Source organism: Pan troglodytes, chromosome 1 (genome assembly GCF_028858775.2).
Source record: "Pan troglodytes isolate AG18354 chromosome 1, NHGRI_mPanTro3-v2.0_pri, whole genome shotgun sequence".
NCBI classification, from domain to species: Eukaryota; Metazoa; Chordata; class Mammalia; order Primates; family Hominidae; genus Pan; species Pan troglodytes.
In genome coordinates, this window is record NC_072398.2 from 59,586,361 (window position 1) to 59,606,659 (window position 20,299).

At 33.7% G+C, this 20,299-nt stretch overlaps 1 long non-coding RNA gene across 1 annotated transcript in view; it reads right to left on the bottom strand.

Annotated features, from left to right (window-relative positions):
• LOC112206075 (uncharacterized) overlaps positions 1–20,299 on the bottom strand; it is a 426,849-nt gene that overhangs the window by 37,882 nt on the left and 368,668 nt on the right. Inside the window, exon 4 of the long non-coding RNA XR_002940257.3 lies at positions 1,479–1,545. This is a non-coding gene — a long non-coding RNA (uncharacterized LOC112206075). The remainder of the gene's footprint in view (positions 1–1,478; positions 1,546–20,299) is intronic.

Here is a 20,299-nt window from a genome sequence, read left to right on the forward strand (position 1 = left end):
GTGTATACATTGTGGAATGGCCAAATTAACATATGCATTACTTCACATACTCATCTTTTTGTGGTGAGAACACTTACAATCTACATTCTTAGCAATTTTCAAGAATATGATGTATTGTTATTAATTAGTTCACCTTGTTATGAATGAATCTCTTCAACTTATTACTCCTATATAACTGAAATTTTGTATCCTTTAACCAATATCACTCTAACTACCCTTCCCCAACCCCCTGGTAACAACCAGCCTTACTCTCTACTTGTATGACTTCAGCATTTTTAGATTCCACATTTGAGTTAGATGATGTAGAGTTTGCCTTTCTGTGTCTGGCTTATTCTACTTTACCTAATGTCCTCTAGGTTCACAAATAAGATTTCTCTTTTTTTAAAGGCTGAATAGTATTTCATTGTATGTATACACCATATTTTGTCTTTTCATTCATCCGTTAATAGGCACAGGTTCATTCAATGTCTTGGCTACTGTAAATTACATTGCAATTAACATGGAAAGGCAGGTATCTCTTTGACAACCTGTTTTTATTTCCTTTTGATATATAACCATGAGTGAAATTGCTAAATCACAATGTAGTTCTATTTTTAATTTTTAGAGGAATTCTCCTACTGTGTTTCATAATGGTTTACATTCCTACCGATAGTTGGTCAGGTTCCCTTTTCTCCACATCTTCACCTACACTTGTTATCCATTGTCTTTTTGACAACAGCCATCCTAACAGGTGTAAGGTGATATCTCATTGTGGCTTTCTTTTACATTTCTGATGACTAGTGATGTTTGCAAGTTTTTCATATACCCCCTGGTCATTTGTATATCTTCTTTTGAGAAGTGTCTATTCAAGTCTATGGCCCAGTTTTTAATCATTTTGTTGTGTTGTTGTTGTTGTTGTTTGTTTGTTTGTTTGTTTTATTGATTGAATTGTTTGAGTTTTTATATATTTTGGATATTAGCCACTTTTCATATATGTGGATTGCAAGTATTTTCTCCCATTTTGTAGACTATCTCTTCATTCTTGATTTTTTCTTTGGCTGCACAGAAGCTTTTTGATGTAATTGCATATGTCCATTTTTGCTTTTGCTGCCTGTGGTTTAGAGGTCTTATTCAAAAAAGCATTGTCCAAACCAATGTTATGAAAATTTCCCCTATGTTTTCTTCTAGTAATTTTACAGTTTCGTGTCTTACATTTAATGCTTTGAGTTGATTTTTGTATATAGCGTGAAATAAGTGTCTGATTTCATTCCTCTGTATATGGATATACAGTTGTCCCAACACCATTAGGTTTGGTAACATTTGACTGTACATTTTGATTGTGTGCGAAAAATTCTCCCCCGCCCCGCTTTTTTTTAAAAGACATGTTTTTATAAAGGGAGTAAGACATTGATTCAAGGGCATAGTCTATACTGTCTATCAAGTATGCCCTTCCTCTGCTAGTTTTCCTCTTAAGAATTCTAACATTTGGGAACACATACCTGTCTACATCTGCTCACAGCAGTGAAGGAAATGGCTATTTGAAGTTGTTTTGGGTCTACAGGTGATCTGAAAGACAAAAATAAAACAATAAATTACATTTGAAATAAAATAATACAATAAAACAAACAAATCAAACAGTAAACTACTTTCAAACTGTTATTTTCTCTCCCTTTTTGCAGTCTGCAAGAATCATAACAGAGGTAGCCTGTTCACTCCCTAAGCACAGTGTCAAACTATTCTATCTCAGTTATTCAGTACAAGAAACTCATTCTAACCTGCTGTTGGCAAGATGTCAAAAAATAAGCAAATGTTGACTGAATATTTTATTTACACTGCTGATAAAAATAGTATTATTTTGGCAGACAGTTGTGCTAAGCACCTGCCACTCTTTCTTTCCTCTGTCGTTATTTTTGAAAAGTCATACTTCAAAATGCATTGTTACAATAATAATCCCCTTGTATATGCTAGTAACTATATTTTTATAAACTAAACTCAAATTTTAGGACTTTTCATATCGAGCCTGGTAAAAAGAGTAAGGCTCATTGCTCATTAATCTTTTTAAACACAATAATTCAAAACTGCTTGATTTTAATACACTTATCCTTTTTGAACATACACTTCATCAATTTCCATGAAAAGAGACCATTAACATGTCATGCATATGGAATATTATTGCTAAAAGAAAAGATCCTGAAGGAAAAAGAGAAGTATCTGAATAGTATTAGGCATATTTATTTCAGTGAATGTACATAATCATAATATGTCACTTAAGAAATCATCTGTTTGAATATTACCAGTTAGGGTTAATTAGGATAACAACCCATGTAAAGCATCCGTTTACCATTACTATCACAAAATTATAAACAGTTCAATTTAAAGTGACTTTCTTAAGCATATCTTTTTTATATAAGTGTAATATAATTTTGTAAAGGAAGTAAATTTGAAAACTATGTATAATTTTCTTTTCACAGAATTGTAACAAAAAAGTGAAGACATTATTTTAAAACTTTTCTGAACATGTTTATCTCCTTAAGATTTGTGCAAGTGTATTTATATTTAACGTTATTTTCAACCATTGCTCCACACAAGGTAAATTTGTTTTTTTACAAGTGTAGACATTGCTTTTAATGGTTTCAAAGAGGAATATAAATGCTTTTAAATTTCTATTTTACCAAAAATCTCACTTTCTAAACTTGACACAGCATAGTTTTTCACAAAAACTGGGAAAAGATAAGTAAAGTGTCTCTAGGTAGTTCATTTCTAATGTTTTATCACAGAAAAATAACATGATAAAAGCAATATAATTATAAGCTTATCAGCATTAGGTTTTCAAAGTCCTCTTTCTGAATATTTGGACAATTTACTATGATGTGATCAAGTTCCTTTTGCTTTACTTTCTAAAGTATAACAAGTCTACCTTTCTAGACATGAAACTGATCAGATATACCATTAATTGAACATATTGGACTGAAGTTATTTTTGTACTACAACCTCAGTTATAATTATTAAAAAAACTGTAATTCACAAATTTTTACATGTCAAAGATTTTCTGCGTAGCCTTGTGTTTCAGTGATTGGAGTTCCAGATAAGAAAAGTATTTTTAGTATTGCTCAGAGACAGGTGGAACACTGAGGTATCAAAGTAGAGAAAGGTAAGAGACAATTTGGCCTTCTAAGAGAAGCTCCATTAGCAACATATTATACATTGGTATAGGAACATGCAGTTATACTTAATGACCCAAAAGACTGATTACATGCAGCATTACTGAAAATGATGTATATAAAATACATAATATGCAATTGAGATTAAGGCTTGGCCAAGGCTAGATTTGGACGAATTTGACATTATCAAAAAAAAAAAAATTGACAACACCGTTTCCAGAATTAACTTCAAATCAGATGCCTTTCAAATGGAAGATGTAGTCTCTTTGTTTAGAAGGCTATGTGAACTTATCAGAGTCTAACATGCTTAATAGCCGTACAGATGCCAAATTGACTTTATATAATGACATATGTTTAATTCATACTTTTATTTAACAACAAATTGAGTATTTTCTTATATAATTGGTACAGACATTGTAAGTAAATAAATATAAATGCTAGAAAGTTTTTATTTATTTATTTATTTATTTATTTATTTATTAAGATGGAATCTCACCCTGTCACCCAGGCTGGAGTGCAGTGGCATGATCTTGGCTCACTGCAACCTCCGCCTCCCAAGTTCAAATGATTCTCCCACCTCAGCACCTCATCAAGTGCCCTCTCTGTGTTAGATATTATTTCTGGGCTTTCTATTCTGTTCTATTGGCCTATGTGTCTGTTTTTGTACCAGCATCATGCTGTTTTGGTTACTGCAGCCCTGTAGTGTAGTTGGAAATTGGGTAGTGTGATGCCTCCAGACTTGTTCTTTTTGCTTAGGATTGTTGTGGCACAATCTCGGCTCACTGCAACCTCTGCTGCTGGGTTCAAGCGATTCTCCTGCCTCAGCCTCCTGAGTATCTGGGATTACAGGCATGTGCCACCATGCCTGGCTAATTTTTGTATTTTTAGTAGAGACAGGGTTTCACCATATTGGCCAGGCTGGTCTCGAACTCCTGACCTCAAGTAATCCACCAATCTCAGCCTCCTAAAGTGCTGGGATTTAAAAAACAGGCCATTCCTTAGCTACACCAGCTGGAGTTTTTACTTGTTTAAATGATTATTTACTTGGAAAGCTTTCTATATTTAGGGTTTTTTTTTTAATTTCTAAATTTATGCAGAAAGAAGTATAGCTTCCCTTTACTATTCTCATACACGTTTGAGGGTGGATTTCAATTGGTTTTATATTTACTGTATTAGCCCGTTTTTACACTACTGATAAAGACATACACAAGACTGGGAAGAAAAAGAAGTTTAATTGGACATACAGTTCCACATGGCTGGGGAGGCCTCAGAATCATGGCAGGAGGAAAAAGGCACTTCTTACATGGCACTGACAGGATAAAAATGAGGAAGAAGCAACAGCAGAAACCCCTGATAAACCTATCAGATCGCATGAGACTTATTCACTCTCACGAGAATAACACGAGAAAGGAAAGACAGACTCCCATGATTGAATTACCTCCTCCTGGGTCCCTCCCACAACATGGGGGAATTCAGGGAGATACAATTTGAGTTGAGATTTGGGTAGAGACACACCCAAACCATATCAATTACCAAGTGTGGTAATAATAACATTGACCAATGTTCTCCTCCTGAAGTCTTAAAATGAAAATTCTTAGTATTGGTTGGTAAAACTATTAGTGTAAACAGCTTTCCCCAGTCATTTTTTTTCTCCTGACTGCAAATCTCATCTGACAAACCCATTTCACTCTTGATTCAAATTATTTTCGTAGAATATTCTATGTTTCCTCTGGTATCGCCAAAATACTTTAAAATAATAACTGGACCTAAATATTCAATCATTATTTTGAAGTGTGTTAATAGCTTAGTTATAAATTGCACATGAAGTTATTTGGTAACATACCTCACATCCAGGTTTTTATAAAATAATCTCCAATGTGTAATTAGTAAACTGTACAGATAAAAACATGCTAAACAAATTGAGAAATCTAATTACAAATTATTCTTCACTTAAAAAGTTAATTCCAGATTTGGAGAGACCTGAAGATTATAAAATCTGTAGAGATATTTAATAAGAAAAATAATATCAAAATCACTCAATAAATAAAAACTGATCTATATCAATAAAATAATTCACAACAAATTTTAAAATTAAATAAAAGCTGAGAGCTAAACCTCACAACATTCAGAAAAATGTTATTATCATTATGATTATAATTAGGATTATATATTTGTTTACAATGCTAAGAACCACATCATACCTACTCAGTTATCAAATTTTTAAGGATCTAGTACCATATAGTTAACTAAATACACAACATAGATCAAAATTGAGGATATTGTGCTGAGTGAAATATGCCACTCATAGAAGGGCAACAACCACATGATGCCACTTATTTGAGGTATATAAAGTAGTGAAATTTAAAGAATCAGAGTATAATAGTGGTTGCCAGGGGCTAGGATAAGAAGAAAAGGTTTTCAGTCATGTAAAAATGTTTTTTAAAATTTTAGGGCCTGGCTAATTCAGTTCATAGAGCATGAGACTCTTCAAAAAAGTTTTAGGATTACCATTTTGAATTAACTGCTTGACATTTTGTTTTCTACATTTTTTAGCTGATATTCTTGTTTCTTCATGTGACACAAACTTTGTAAATTGCTCTCTGTAGTGAGAATGGAAATGTAATTGTATTATTTTCTAGCATGATTGCTTGGTTTTGTAAAAAAATTAATCAATGTGGACAATATGGTTCAGAAGAGTCTCTTTCAACTTTATAAGCCCTTATAACAAAACTACATGGTAGGTTCCTCAATAACTTCTTGCTCAGACTTTTCTCCATGTCCTGGGGATTGCTTTCTGGAAACTCCAGCCTTTGTACATACCTAGGCATAGTCCCTGAGACCACTGTGAAGCAGTTTGTTCAGCTGCAGCAGGTCCTTGAGGTATCTGCTGAGTCCTGAGGTGTCCCTCAGTGGGCAGCGCCAGGTGGCCATGATCCTGTACTAATTACTTCCAGGCATGACTTTTTTTTTTCCACTTATTTTCCGTAGAAGCAAAGGTAGAGTTGGGATGCTGAATGAGATCCACTAGGGGCAGGACTTTTCTGGGGATCTGCTGAGTAACAAGCTACTGACTTAACCCACACACCAGGAACATCCACAGGTCACAGAGGATGACTTCCAGGCAGAATACCATGCTTCCACTCTATGATTCTACATATAATGCTAGGTCTACTACTTTTCTCTTAACATGTCTAAATGTTTAAATCTGTCCAAGAGCTATATGGACCAATGCAAAATAATTAGCTGTTACAAAGGAGCCTATATTGTTAAGTCTCATTGTATGAAGAGAGACACTCACACATGGAGGAGACATGAAAATCTTAATTTTCCATAGAAATTGTTTCAAGTCTTTTAACCTGGCATATGTCTCTGTTTCTAGGATTTTGATTTCTGACTCCTATTCATATTTATTTTAAAACCCTTTTCCACTCTTGCTCTTTATTGTAAAAGAAGCCAATGGATGTACAGATTAATAAAAATAGTTTCAACTTTATTAATTACCTCAGATAAAACTTTAGATTGATCCACACTGAAGATATTACTAAAAGGATAAATAGGTAGTGTAATGAAGAGATGGAAATAAGTACAAAGAAAGCTGGTTCCAGTAGGGCAGTTTTGGTTAATTCATTTTCTAAAACATCAGAAGAGTTTATTTTATGTCTAAATAAGTTCATATTGGTGGAACAATTGGATTATCTACCTGTACTGTCACATCTTCTCATACATAAATCAACAAAAACATATTGACACTTTGTGACTTCATATTCTCAGAAAATATAAACTTAAAAACTAAACTTTTCTTTATGAACATTTTGGCTTTTTTCCTAAAATCTTATTATATTAAAATGATTACCCCAATAGCATATCCCCTAGTACATTTCACTTAGATGCATGAAATACAGGATGCCTTAAAGTACTTCAACAGTCTTGGCTTGCATTTGTAAAATATTATTATAATGTTTAAAGTTACCGTATTGATGAGACACAAATCAGTATGGTCTTGGAGACTAATTACCTTTTTTTTTTTCTGTGTGTGTGTGTGTGTGTGTGTGTGTGTATTCATGGCTCACAGAGCTTGCCCAACTGGACCGAGACAGTCTATGTGGGAAACCTAATATAACCATTGCTGGAGCAGCCAGAGCTTTCCAAAGGTACTTAGTGTGCAGACCTTAACCCTCTTGAATATAATCCTTGGGCTTGAAGATCAATTGATAAATTTCTTATTACTTTGGAAAACTAAATGTTCCCTAGCCCTTATTAAGCTAACCCATAAATAAATATGTAAGACAAAAGGAAGTCTGGATTCACTCTCTCCACACGTTTTTAGTGCCATGCAAAGCCAAGCCAGTATATCCAGAAAGGCTCATTCCTGATAGAATCTTGGCTGGTGAGAATACAGACAGCTCTGTACAGCTTATACCATTTAAATATGAAAACGCAAGAAACAGTAGCTATGCTATATCTTCCCCTTTAAGTTTTTTCTCCCAAAATCCTACATTTACTTTAATTATCCAAGGCTTGCTATATGTGTTTATGACAACTTTGCATGATGAATATAGAATCTATGTAATGTTTGCCTTAGAAATATTTTCCTCCTAATGCATATATAAACTCTTGAATATTTGTGAATAAAAGCAAACGTGAAAAGTTCAAAACTACTTAAAATATTCACTGAAAAGGGAAAATTGCTTGCCTTGGTGAATTAATAGCACAGCTAGATTTGCTATCAACTTTCATGACTATAAACACAGAAAACTTCTCTTTTTTTCCTTAGTTTTCTTCTATTTACCAATGCTGACACTGCTGGCAGAAGAATTCTAAAAATTTGATTAACTGTGTTCATAATAAATTTATACTTAGTGTGTGTTTGTTCATTTATTAAATATTTATGTAACAGTTGGTATTTTTTAGGTATTTTTAAAGATGATCAATCAAAAAGAAATCCCCTGACAAAAGGGATAAATTAAATATGACACACATGCATATTATGGTGCATTTCCTAAATTGATCAAGTATATTAGATAAATATTGTGGCATGCTGGCAGCGGAATTCCTATTCATAAATGATTTTATATGCATTGCTTGCTTATATATATTTCTGCCATTGTTTATATATATTTCTGCCATGGTGTATATTCTACAACTGAATGAAATTTGATTTTTACTTCTTTTTTCATTTTAAGTCAAATTTACTGAGGTACAACTTATATTGAAAAAATACTGCTGATGTTCAGTTTCAGCTCCAACATGTAAAGAGCCTGGAAGCTGACACATGGGTTCTTACAAAACATTTCATTTGGGACAACAAAACGCTCAATGAAATCAATGGCTTTTCTTATATTCATCAAGTAACACATTGCACGGCAAATTGCCACCATGGACTCTGGCAAGACACGTGAATCTAGAGAATCACAGCCAAATTCTGATTTTCTGGAGTAGAAGCTGTGGGAGCCATAAACTGATATAAACACTTAAATGATAATTTTGATGAATTCCTAGGAGCTGAGTGTAAACTACCTTGGAGTTACACGTTGCTTAGCTGCAGTGTTAGGGGAATGACCATGCTATCAAGAGGTTTACCGCTAGGCATTTCACCATATTCTCATATTTAAGATCCAAGAAAGATCCCCTCATGTGGCTCAGTTTTTGTATACAACAGCAGTACAAGATTTGTGAAATAAGTAATAGATAAGTTGGATTTCATTAAAATTACAAACTTTTGCTCTGCAAAATGCAGTGCTAAAAGAATTAAAAGACAAGCCTTAGCATGAGAGGTAATACTTGCAAAACACATATCTGAAAACACAGTTGGATCCAAAATGAACAAAGAACTTTAAAATCTAACATTAAGAAAAGAAACAACACAATTAAAAATAGTCAAATTTCTGAACAGATATTTCACCAAAGGAGATGTACACCTGGCAAATAAGCATATGAAAGACGTTCAACATCATGTTGTTATGGGAATGTAAATGAACACCACAATGATATACCACTACACACCTATTAAAAGGACCAAAAAAAAAAAAAAAATACTGGCAATACCAATTGCTGGTGAGAATACAGAGCTACGGGAACTCTCATTCATTACTGGTCATACTGCAAAATGGTATAACAACCTTTTTTTTTTTTTTAATGGAGTCTTACTCTGTCGCCAGGCTGGAGTGCAGCGGCGTGATCTTGGCTCACTGAAACCTCGAACTTCCTGGTTCGAGCTATTCTCCTGCCTCAGCCTCACGAGTAGCTGGGATTACAGACACGTGCCACCATGCCCGGCTAATTTTTGTATTTTTTTAGTAGAGACGGGGTTTCACCATGTTGGCCAGGATGGTCTCGATCTCCTTGGCAGTTTCTTACGAAGCTAAACATAAATTTTCCATTCAGCAATCACAGTTCTAGTTAACTTATCTAATGGCTTCATATAAATATAGATAGTTACACATACATGTATTCATAGATATTTTTGTATACACAATTTAGTATACAAGCATGTATTCCTTTGTTCTGTCAGCTTAGAGGGACTAGAAACAACTATATCCTGATAGCAAAAATCTTACCTAGTGTTCAAATCTTGATTTCTCATTCTCCAACCAAAGGAACTAGGACATTTAGGAAAAAAATAGTTAATTATAGGACTAAGGCAGAAAATAGACAAGATGAGCCTGGAATCTCTTATAGTTCTAGAGAAAAAGAAATGGGTCAAAAATATGATGGGGGCACGTTAGAGGGACAAGTGTGATCTGAAAGGACTCCCAAGGAGCTGAGCCAAAGCTGGAACAATTTTAGCAGCAAAATAAATAAAATGATATTGGGTCATGGTCCCAATATCTAAAATAAATATCCATGAGTCTATGTTGTTATAAATAAATTATTGAACAAATAAATAAATAGATGAAAAGACAAATCTCATGTCAGAAAATTGACAAGTAGTTTTTGTAGATACTCTAAGAAGGTGGAGGATAATTCCCCTTGCTTGAATGTGAATTTACTTAGGGGTTTGCTGCCAAGGGGGTTAAAGGAGTAAATTTACAGTGGAGAAATCTAACAAATATTACCTCAGCTAGTTTCTCAATGATAGCAGAAACAGTAAAGCCACATTGCTAGTGTGTACACTTGATGTGATGTGATTAAAATGGAATTTTACTTCTTTAGTCTTTTTACCAAATACATATAATTCCAGATTAATCATATGAAAAACATCAGGCATATATTGTAAATGTAGATATATTTACAAAATGGCTGATCAGTCCTCCTCAAAACTACCAAGGTTACCAAAAACAAAGAAACTATGAGAAACTGTCATAGCCAAGACTGTCTTAAAGAAACCTCATTACTAAATGTAATATGGCACCCCATGTAGGTTCCTGCAACAGAAAAAGGGCAGTAGGTAAAAACTAAGGAAACTTGGACCAAGTATGAATTTTAGTTAATACTAATATATACTTACAGGTTTATCAATTAGAACAAATTTACCTTATTCATAGAAGATGTTAATAACAGAAACTGGGTATATAGAAATTCTCTGGGCTACCTTAACAATTTTCCTGTTAATCTAAAACTATTCTAAATAAATCGTTTATTTTTTTTACATGCAACCATCAGAGTGTACAGACAATAATTTTGAGAAATAAATACTTCATGTGCAAGTGGTTGAGTTAGTTATATAATATATCCATAAACCTACAAAATTATCTTGGGGTTTTTTATAGAGCTACAGAAAACCGCATTCATTGCTGGTGGTAAGGCAAAATGTTATAATTACTTTGAAGACTGTGTGGCAGTTCCTTACAAAGCTAAAAATCTGTTTACTATTCAGCAATCATAGTTCTATTTATCTAATTGCTTTGTATAAATACAGATGAATGTATATATATATATATATAGATGTATTTATAGACATGTGTATATACACAGGGTAGTATATAAATATGTATTCCTTTTCTCTGTCAGCTATGTATTCCTTTTCTCTGTCAGCCTAAAGGGACCAGAAGCAACTATATCCTGATTGCAAAAATCTTACCTACTATTCGAACCTTGGTTTCTCATTCCCCAACAAAAGGAAATTAAATGCAACAATCTAAGTGTACAGGCAATAATTTCAAAAAATTCATACCCTGTGTACAAGTGCTCAAGTTAGTTATATAAAATTTCTATTAACCTAGAAAGTTCTCTTTTGGTCTTTTAAAGAGGTATAGAAGCTAAGATCACTACTGATCTTATTTCCACTAGTGTGGATCAATTTTTGACAGATTTTAAATATCCTATTAAAGGAGTAATATATATGTAGTTTTATCGTTTCTTCCCTTTCACACACACATACACACAAATAAAAATAAAGAAAAATTTTCAAAATTTATTAATTTTGCTGCACATATGCATTTTACCCCCAACCCCTGAGTTGGATTCCCTTTAATGGATATGTGACCATAAGTTTATGTATTTATCTCTTGATAGGAATTTGGATTCTGCGCAGTTTTTAACTATTCTCAATAAAGTCACTAAAATATTTAGTCAGAAGTTTTCATGTGGACATATGTTTACATATATCTGGTGTAAATACCTAGGAGTGGAATAGCTAGGCCATATGGTATGTGTATATACACTGCCAAACTGTTTTCCAAAATAGTTCCTTCCAGACATATGAGAGTTCCAATTGCTCCAGTACTTACCAACATTTGGCCTGTGTCTTTATTTTTGTTATTTTAGCCATTCCAATATGTGTAAAGCGTTTTATTTTCACTGTGTTTTTTCACTGTGACATGTGTCTGGTGAGAAAAGATATTGAACATATTTTTACATGTTCACTGGTCATTCCTACATCTTCTTTAGTAAAGTGTCTTTTTCTGCATTTTGTGCATTACTTATTGGGTTCTTTCTCTTCTCAGATACTGAGCTATAAAACTTATTTATTTGTTCTGAATACAAATTTTATGCCAGGTATGTATTTTGATATTTCCCTTCAGTCAGTGCTTTGGCTTTAAAATGTGTTAAACTTAGAAAAGCCCAGGACCTGATGACTTCACTGCTAAATTCTACCACATATTGAAAAAAGAAATAATGCTAAGTCTTTTCAAACACTCCCACAAAATATTAAAAGGAGAGAATGCTTCCAAACTCATTTCATGAGGACATTATCCAAAACCAAAGAAAGACACACAGACAAAGAAAACTACAGTCCAAATCTTTACTGAACATAGAGGTACAAATCTTCAACAAAATGCTACCACACTACATTCAACAGCAGATTAAAAAGATTACTTATACTTGAACAGGGAGATGGAGGTTGCAGTGAGCCAAGATTGCGCCATTGCACTCCAGCCTGGATGAAAAGAGCAAAGCTCTGTCTCAAACAAAACAAAACAAAACAAAAAAACAAATATCATTCATTCACCATGATCAAGTGGGATGGTGAAACACATGCAAAACAATAAACGTGATACATCACATTAACAACATAAAGAAACAGAGACTATATAATCCTTTCTTTTCCTTCCTTCTCCCCTCCCCTCCTACCCCTCCTTTTCCTTTTTCCTTTCCTTTCCTTTTTCCTTTTCTTTTTCTTTTCTCTTTTTCTTTTTCTTTCTCTCTTCTTGACAGAATCTCCCTCTTTCACCCAAGCTGGAATGCAGTGGTGGTATCCTGGCTCACAACAACCTTGGCCTCCTGGGTTCAAGTGATTCTCCTGCCTCAGCCTCCCCAGTAGCTTGGATCACAGGTGGGCACCACCACACCTGGTTCATGTTTTGTATTTTTTTTTTTTTTTTAGTAGAGAATGGGCTTTGCCATGTTGCCAAGGCTGGTCTCGAACTCCTGAGCTCAGGAAATCCCCCCACCTCGGTCTCCCAAAGTGTTAGGACTACAGGTGTGAGCCACTGCGCTCGGTCTAATCCTTTCTTTAGATGCACAGAAAGCATTTGACAAAATTCAACACCTGGCAGGGCACAGTGGCTCATGTCTGTAATCCCAGCACTTTAGAGGCCAAGGAGGGCAGATCACCTCAGGACAGGAGCTCGAGACCAGCCTGGCTAACATGGCAAAACCCCATCCCTACTAAAAATACAAAAATTAGCCGGGCGTGTTGGCATGTGCCTGTAATCCCAACTACTCTGGAGGCTGAGGTGGGAGAATTGCTTGAACCCGGGAGGTGAAGGTTGCAGTAAACCGAGATCGCGCCACTGCACTTCCATGATTAAAACTCTCAACATTAGGTATAAAAAAGTACCTTACCATAATAACAGCTCTATATGACAAAATCAGTTAACATTACACTTAATATGGAAAAAATGGAAAACTTTTATTTATTTATTTTTTTCTCAGCAAGACAAAGAAGCCCACTCTTGCTAATTCTATTTAACATGATAGTGAAAGTCCCAGCCAGAGGAATTAGTCAAGATAAATATTGGAAATGAGGAGTATAAATTGCTCATGTTTGTTGCGGATTACACGGTCATGTTATGTGTGCATACACACACACACTTATATATATTTAAAACCCACAACTTCTGCCAAAAAGTCTTAGAACTAATAAACAATTTCAATAAAGTGGCAGGGAGCAAATAGAAATTCAGAAATTAGTAGTGTTTCTATACACTGACACCAGACTCTCTGAAGAAGAAATTAAGAAAGCAATACCATTTATAATAGCTACAAAAAATAAAATGAAATACCTAAGAATAGATTTAATGGAGGAGGTGAAAGATTTCTATACTGACAACTATAAAAAAATTGATGAATAAATTGCAGAAGACACAAATAGATGGAAATACATCTCATATTAATGAATCAGAATAATTAATATTCTTAAAATGTTAAAATTCTTAAAGTGTCTACAGACTCAGTGCACTCCGTATTCAAAGACTCATAACAATCTTCACAGAAATAGAAAATATATTCATAAAATTTATATGAAATCACAGAATACAACAGATAGCCAACATAATCTTGAACAGAAGGAACAAAGCTGGAGTGATCACATCATCTGACCTCAAAATATACTGCAAAGCTATAGTAGCCAAAACAGAATGGGACTGGCCTAAAAACAGACACAGGATAATGGAACAGAATGGAAACCTTATATATAAATTCACACATTTAGAGCCAACTAATTATTGACAAAGATGCCAAGAACACAAGTAAAAGAGAAGTCTCCAATAAATTGTACAGGGAAAACTAGATATCTAAATGCAGATGAATGAAATTATACCCACATCTCACACTATATACTAAAATTAACTTAAAAAATTACAGACTTAAATGTAAGACCTGAAACTATGAAACTAATAGAAGAAAACAGTGGAAAACCTTCAGGATATTACCTGGGCAGTCATTTTTTGGATATACCCCAAAAAACACCAGCAATGAAAGCAAAAATATCCAAATGGGATTACATCAAATAAAATGTTTCTGCACAGCAAAAGAAGCAATCAACAAAGTAAAGAGACAGCCCCCAGAACCGGAGAAAATATTTGCAAACTATATATCGAATGAGAGGTTAATATTCAAATTATATAAGAAACTCACATAACTCAGGAAGAAAACAAATAACCTGAATAAAATGTGGACATTTCTCCATTTAACAATTGAGTGGAAGTTTCTCAAAAGACAACATACAAGTGGCCAACGAATATATGAAAAATTACTCAACATCACTAGTCATCAGGTAAATGCAAATCAAAACCACAAAGAGCTATCACCTCACACCTGTTAGAATGGCTACCAGGTGTGTTATCAAAAACGATCAAAGGTAACAATGGTTGGCAAGGATGTGGAGAAAAGGGAATCCTTGCACATTGTTGGTAGGAATGTAAATTAGTATAGCCACATGGAAAAATTATGGGAAACAGTATGGAGGTTCTTCATAAATGTAAAAGCAGAACTGAGCATATATTTCAGGAAATCAACTAAGCATATATTTCTATCAGCATTTTGTTATATTTTCTCTATATCTATTTTCATGCCAATAGCATGCTTTCTTGATTACTGTAATTGCATCTTAGTTCTTAAAACCAGGTGGTGTAAGTCCTCCAGATTGTTCTTATTTTTTTCAAAATAGATTTTATTCAGTATAGGTGACTGGCATTTTCAAACAGATTTTAGTTCAATACATGTATTTCCATGAAAACATCCTGCAAGCATTTTGATTAGGATTGTGTTTAAAATATAGGAGAATTTGTCTAAAAATGTTATTTAAATATCTTGAGTCAATTAATCCTTGAATAGGATGTATCTTTCCACATACTTTTTCCTTCTTAATTTTACTCAGTGATATCTCTTATGGTTTGTTAAATTTATGTTTATTTCATAATATTTAAATGACATATTTTAAAATTTGATTTCCCACATATTTGTCACTACTCTATTGAGAGAAAAAGTCATGTACCATACTGTTTTTGTATTCTGGGCTTTGCTAAATCAACATATTGATGGTAAATTTTTTTGTGTGGAATTACTGGAATTTTCAGTTATACTTTAATGATATCTGTGAATTAAGACAATTTTACTTTCTTCTTTTATACCATTATTCATTTTCTATCTTTTTTTTAACGTTATTCCAGTGGCCAAGACCCCTAATAGCATGTTGAGTGAAAGTTGTGCAGTGCTGAAAGTGTATATTTTTTCTTTGTTCCTTTTTTGTATAGAAAAACGTTCCATTTTTAAGCATGAAATGGCCTGTCAAATGCAAGTGCGTATGTGAATGTGTGTGTGCAGTCAACACATTCATGGTATTATTGTTCTTATTATTAGGCTGAAAATGATCCCGGTTGGCTATGTTCCATTTTGTCACTTAAATTTTCTGCTTCTATTGAAATTACCAAACTTATATTTTTACATCATTATTCTGTTATTATGCTGGATTGCATTGACTTTTTTCTTTTACTCATTTTTATTGAAGTATAATTTGCATTCAGCAAATTTATCCTAAAATGTGTACAGTTCTTTTATTTTTGATGAATTATTATAGTTATCTAACGACCAATGCAGTCAAAAATAAAACAATTATATTACTCAAAATACTCTCTCATGCTTTTCAACGTTATTTCTCTTGCTTTCTCCCCATTCTCCCCATCTCCCTATCTCAAAGTCCTGGCAAATACTACTGTATTTCTGTTGCTATAACCTTTTTTTTAGGGATATCAATTAAAGGTAAGCATATAGTATTTAGCCATTGAGTCTGGCAGCTTTTACTCAGCATAATGCATTTATGATTCACCTATGTTGCTGAGTTTCACAAGAAGGTTTTAAAAATACATATTTTTTTATTGCTAAACAGTAGTCTCCGTAAATAAATGTGCCAGAGTTTATTTATCCATTTACCAGTAAGATAATTGAGGATTATGGCTAGTTCTTTGCACTTATGAATAAATTTTCTATAAACATTTGCATAGAGTTTTCTTTGTATGTACTTAGATTCTTCTCTGTTTTGGGCATATACCTAGGGTTCTAACTGCTGGGTTGTATAAGATGTGTTTTTCTAATTTTCTAGGAAACTACAAAACTATTTTCCAAAGACTCTGTATCTTTTTGAATTTCAATCAGCATTGTTTACAATTTCCAGATGCTAGGCATGCTTGCCAGCACATGGTACCATCAGGTTTTAAAATGTTGTTTGTTTTTTAATTTCTCCTAATAAGTGCATAGTAGTATTTCACTGTGATTTCATTTGTTATTTCCATAATTACTTATGATATTGAGGACTTTGTGTGTTTCTTTGCTATTCATGTTTATACATTAAAGGAAATGTTTGAAACTTTTTTTAGATACAACTCATCATATACTTATTTTGCAAATATTTTTATCCTGTATGTTCATTGACTTTCCATTATCTTAAATTATCTCTTGAATTGCAGAAGTTTTAATATTGATGAAGTCCAATTTTTAACACTTTTCTTGTGTGGGTCGTCATTTTTATGTCATATCTAAATTTTTGTCTAATTCAAACTTATAAGAATTTTTTGCTATAATGTCTGCTAGAATTTTCAGGGATTTAGGTTTTATCTTAAGGTCTGTGATTCATTATTGAGTTAATTTTTGCATGTGGTGAAACTATAGGTTAAGATGGGGTTTTGTGGTTGTTTTTGGCATGTGAATATCAAATGTTTTAGCACAGTGGCTGAAGAGACTATCCATTCTCAATAAGGCATTTATTTGGAATACATTTTAGCCTGCCCAAATGAAGTATTTGTGCTTACTTTGGTTATTATTAATGATGTTTTTCTACTTTGTATTTTGCATTTTTATTTTGAAAAGTCCCCTTTTGACAAACAACCTTTATATGTAAAATATAAAAAGTTTACCAGATGCTGAAGAAATACAAGGATACCTGAATTTTTAAGCAACAAAATCCTGTATTTATCCCAATTAACACACTGTAACCCTTATTTTCTCTTTCTATTGTTATCTTGATATTGCTTTATTTACAGCTTCTTTGAAAGCCATTTTAAAGCTTCTGCTGTTTAGAATAGTCCACAAATGAATTAGCTGTGCAATTTGGAAAATAATAATGAGAATTAGCAGTAGTTTAGCTTTTTTAACCAAAACATGTGCAACAAATAGCATTTCTAAGCACTTAAAGAAATTATACTATATGGATATTGAGAGTATGCATTTGTCAGTGAGGATTCTGTGTTCTTAAATATATCTGACCAGATAATTATGTAGTATAATGATTTTGACTGTGATTTATATTTAAGTATAAGTTCCTAAATAGCTATGTGTTTATAATCAGTTATAAATGGCTATAGTTATAAGTTCTTGATATAAAATAACTATTAAAACAAACACAGTTACATGTAAATACATTCTGAAGAGTGTGGGGTTATGTAAGAAAAATTCAGTCATACAAAACAAAGAAAATACTCATAAACTTTTAATAATACAATCTGGTTTCCAATATATTTAGGAACCATTATAAAAAGGGAATTGTACTTCCTGTGCTGTTTTCAGTTCTAAATCATAAATCATTCTCCTAAAATGGTTTAAAAATCACCTGTTACAGTAGATATAAGTAAAAGAAGATATCGAGTGAGGTTTTGTCAATAGTCCAGAAATTAAATCTAAGCTCCCAATCTGAACAGAAAAAGAAGGCTGAATGCTTCATATCCTAAATTCATAAATCAGTGGAAAGTAATGGCTAGCATCTTTCTCCAGAGATTATTCTGAGTAGTCAATTCAGAGAATTATCTATCAACAATGTATTCATTTCCAGGACACCTAGCATATATAAAGTGAAGACTGGGAGAGAATAAGCTAATTTGGGGGAGTTCAGTGATTATGGACAACATTTTATTGGGTATTTTGTTGGTCTTCTTTTTAAAAAGCAGACTTGCAGACCTGTACAACATTAAAACCAGGGCAGAGGGAAAGAGAAATGCAGGAGATGGCATAGTTGGGCTGTCATATGGAGGATATTAAAGACTGAACTACCACAATTTCCCAATTTAGGAAAAATATAGAATTTGGCTCTTATACATGCCTGTAGGTGTGATAGTACAGAAGGCTGATGAGGTGGTGCTATAGATTTGGGTAGAGAGCAAATTTATGAGACAAAAAGGTGCATTTGTAAGAAGAATGTGGTATGGTACCAATGATGGTGGGCAGGCAGATGATGTGTTCATACCTTATCAGGGACAAGGAAAGCCTCTTATTGCTTCACAGGAGACAATTCATTATTAGTGAGTCATGTTAGACTGACCATACGATATGTCATGAATTTAAAAAATCAATAAAAAGTAGAAGTTTTGATACAAAAAAGAGCAATGCCTCTGCAGTTGTGGACCTTGCAATTTGCAGAGGCATTTTGCATGTTGTAAGCACATAATCCTTTGAAGTTCTAAGGATGGTCTCTGGCAGGCATGATTCTGTGGTGGCCCCTAAACTTCCTGCTCCTTTGTGGGCACACATTGCATAGTCCCCTCCTACCCCTTGAGTGTGAGTAGAACCTATGAATATAATGGGATATCACTTGTGTGATTAGGTTATTAATTCGTTGACTTTGAATTAGTCAAAAGGAAAACTATCCTGGGTGGTCCTGGCCTAATAAGAGGAGGCATTATAATATCTCAGAAAGATTTGAATCAGGAAAAAGATTCTCATTTAGTTCTTTAGGTAGAAAACTATCAAATGGCAGAAGAAGGTGGTTAAATAACATGTAATGGTTGTAGGCCCAAAGGGAATCTGGAAGCTGAGATTGGGTTCCACTTAAAAAGTGGCAAGAAAGCAAAAACTTCAATCCTACATACAACTTATAGGAACCAAATTCTGATAATTATCAGTAAGTTTGTACAAAGACTTCAAGCCTCAGAAAAGATGACAATCTTGGCTGATACCTTGATTTCGGCCTGGTGTGACCCTGTGCAAAGAACCACCATGTTGTGCCAGGACTTAAGACATACAGAAATGTTGAATAAATTGGTATGTTTTAAAACTGCTTAGTGTGTGGTACTTTTCTATGCAGCAATACAGTAGTAAAAATTAATGTAGTGGCAAGGCAAGGTGGCTCACACCTGTAATCCCAGCACTTTGGGAGGCAGAGGAGGACAGATGACTTCAGGTCAGGAGTTTGAGACCACCCATGGCCAAAACGGTGAAACCCCATCTCTACTAAAAAAAAAAAAAAAAAAAAAAGCTGGGTGTGTGGTGGTGTGTGCTTGTAACTCCAGCTACTCGGGAGATTGAGGCAGGAAAATCGCTTAAACCCCGGAGGTGGAGGTTGCGGTGAGCCGAGATCACGCCACTGCTCTCCAGCCTTGGCGACAGAGTGAGACTCTGTCTCAAAATTTAAAAAAAAAAATCAATTAATTAATTCATGTAGTAACTACAAAGTAGCTTTGATTACAGTGTCAAATGATTTAGTAGAAAAAGTAGATAACAAGCATGAATCAATGAGGAATTTCAGTAAAGCTGGACCTTATGAAGAGAATAATTTGGAAAAAAATGGAAAATATAAATTAAGAAGGTATTTAATAGAATCACTAGATTTGATAGATGAGGGGAAAATAAGCCAACTTGAAGATAAAGCACTAGTAATTATCCAAATGGAACATAAAGAGTAAATAGAGTAAAAAATAAAAACAAAATAGAGCATCCACTAGATGGTAGGGAAAGGTTTATAGAGCAATACTAAATGGTGCCAATATACATGTGATATGAGTTCCAATAGG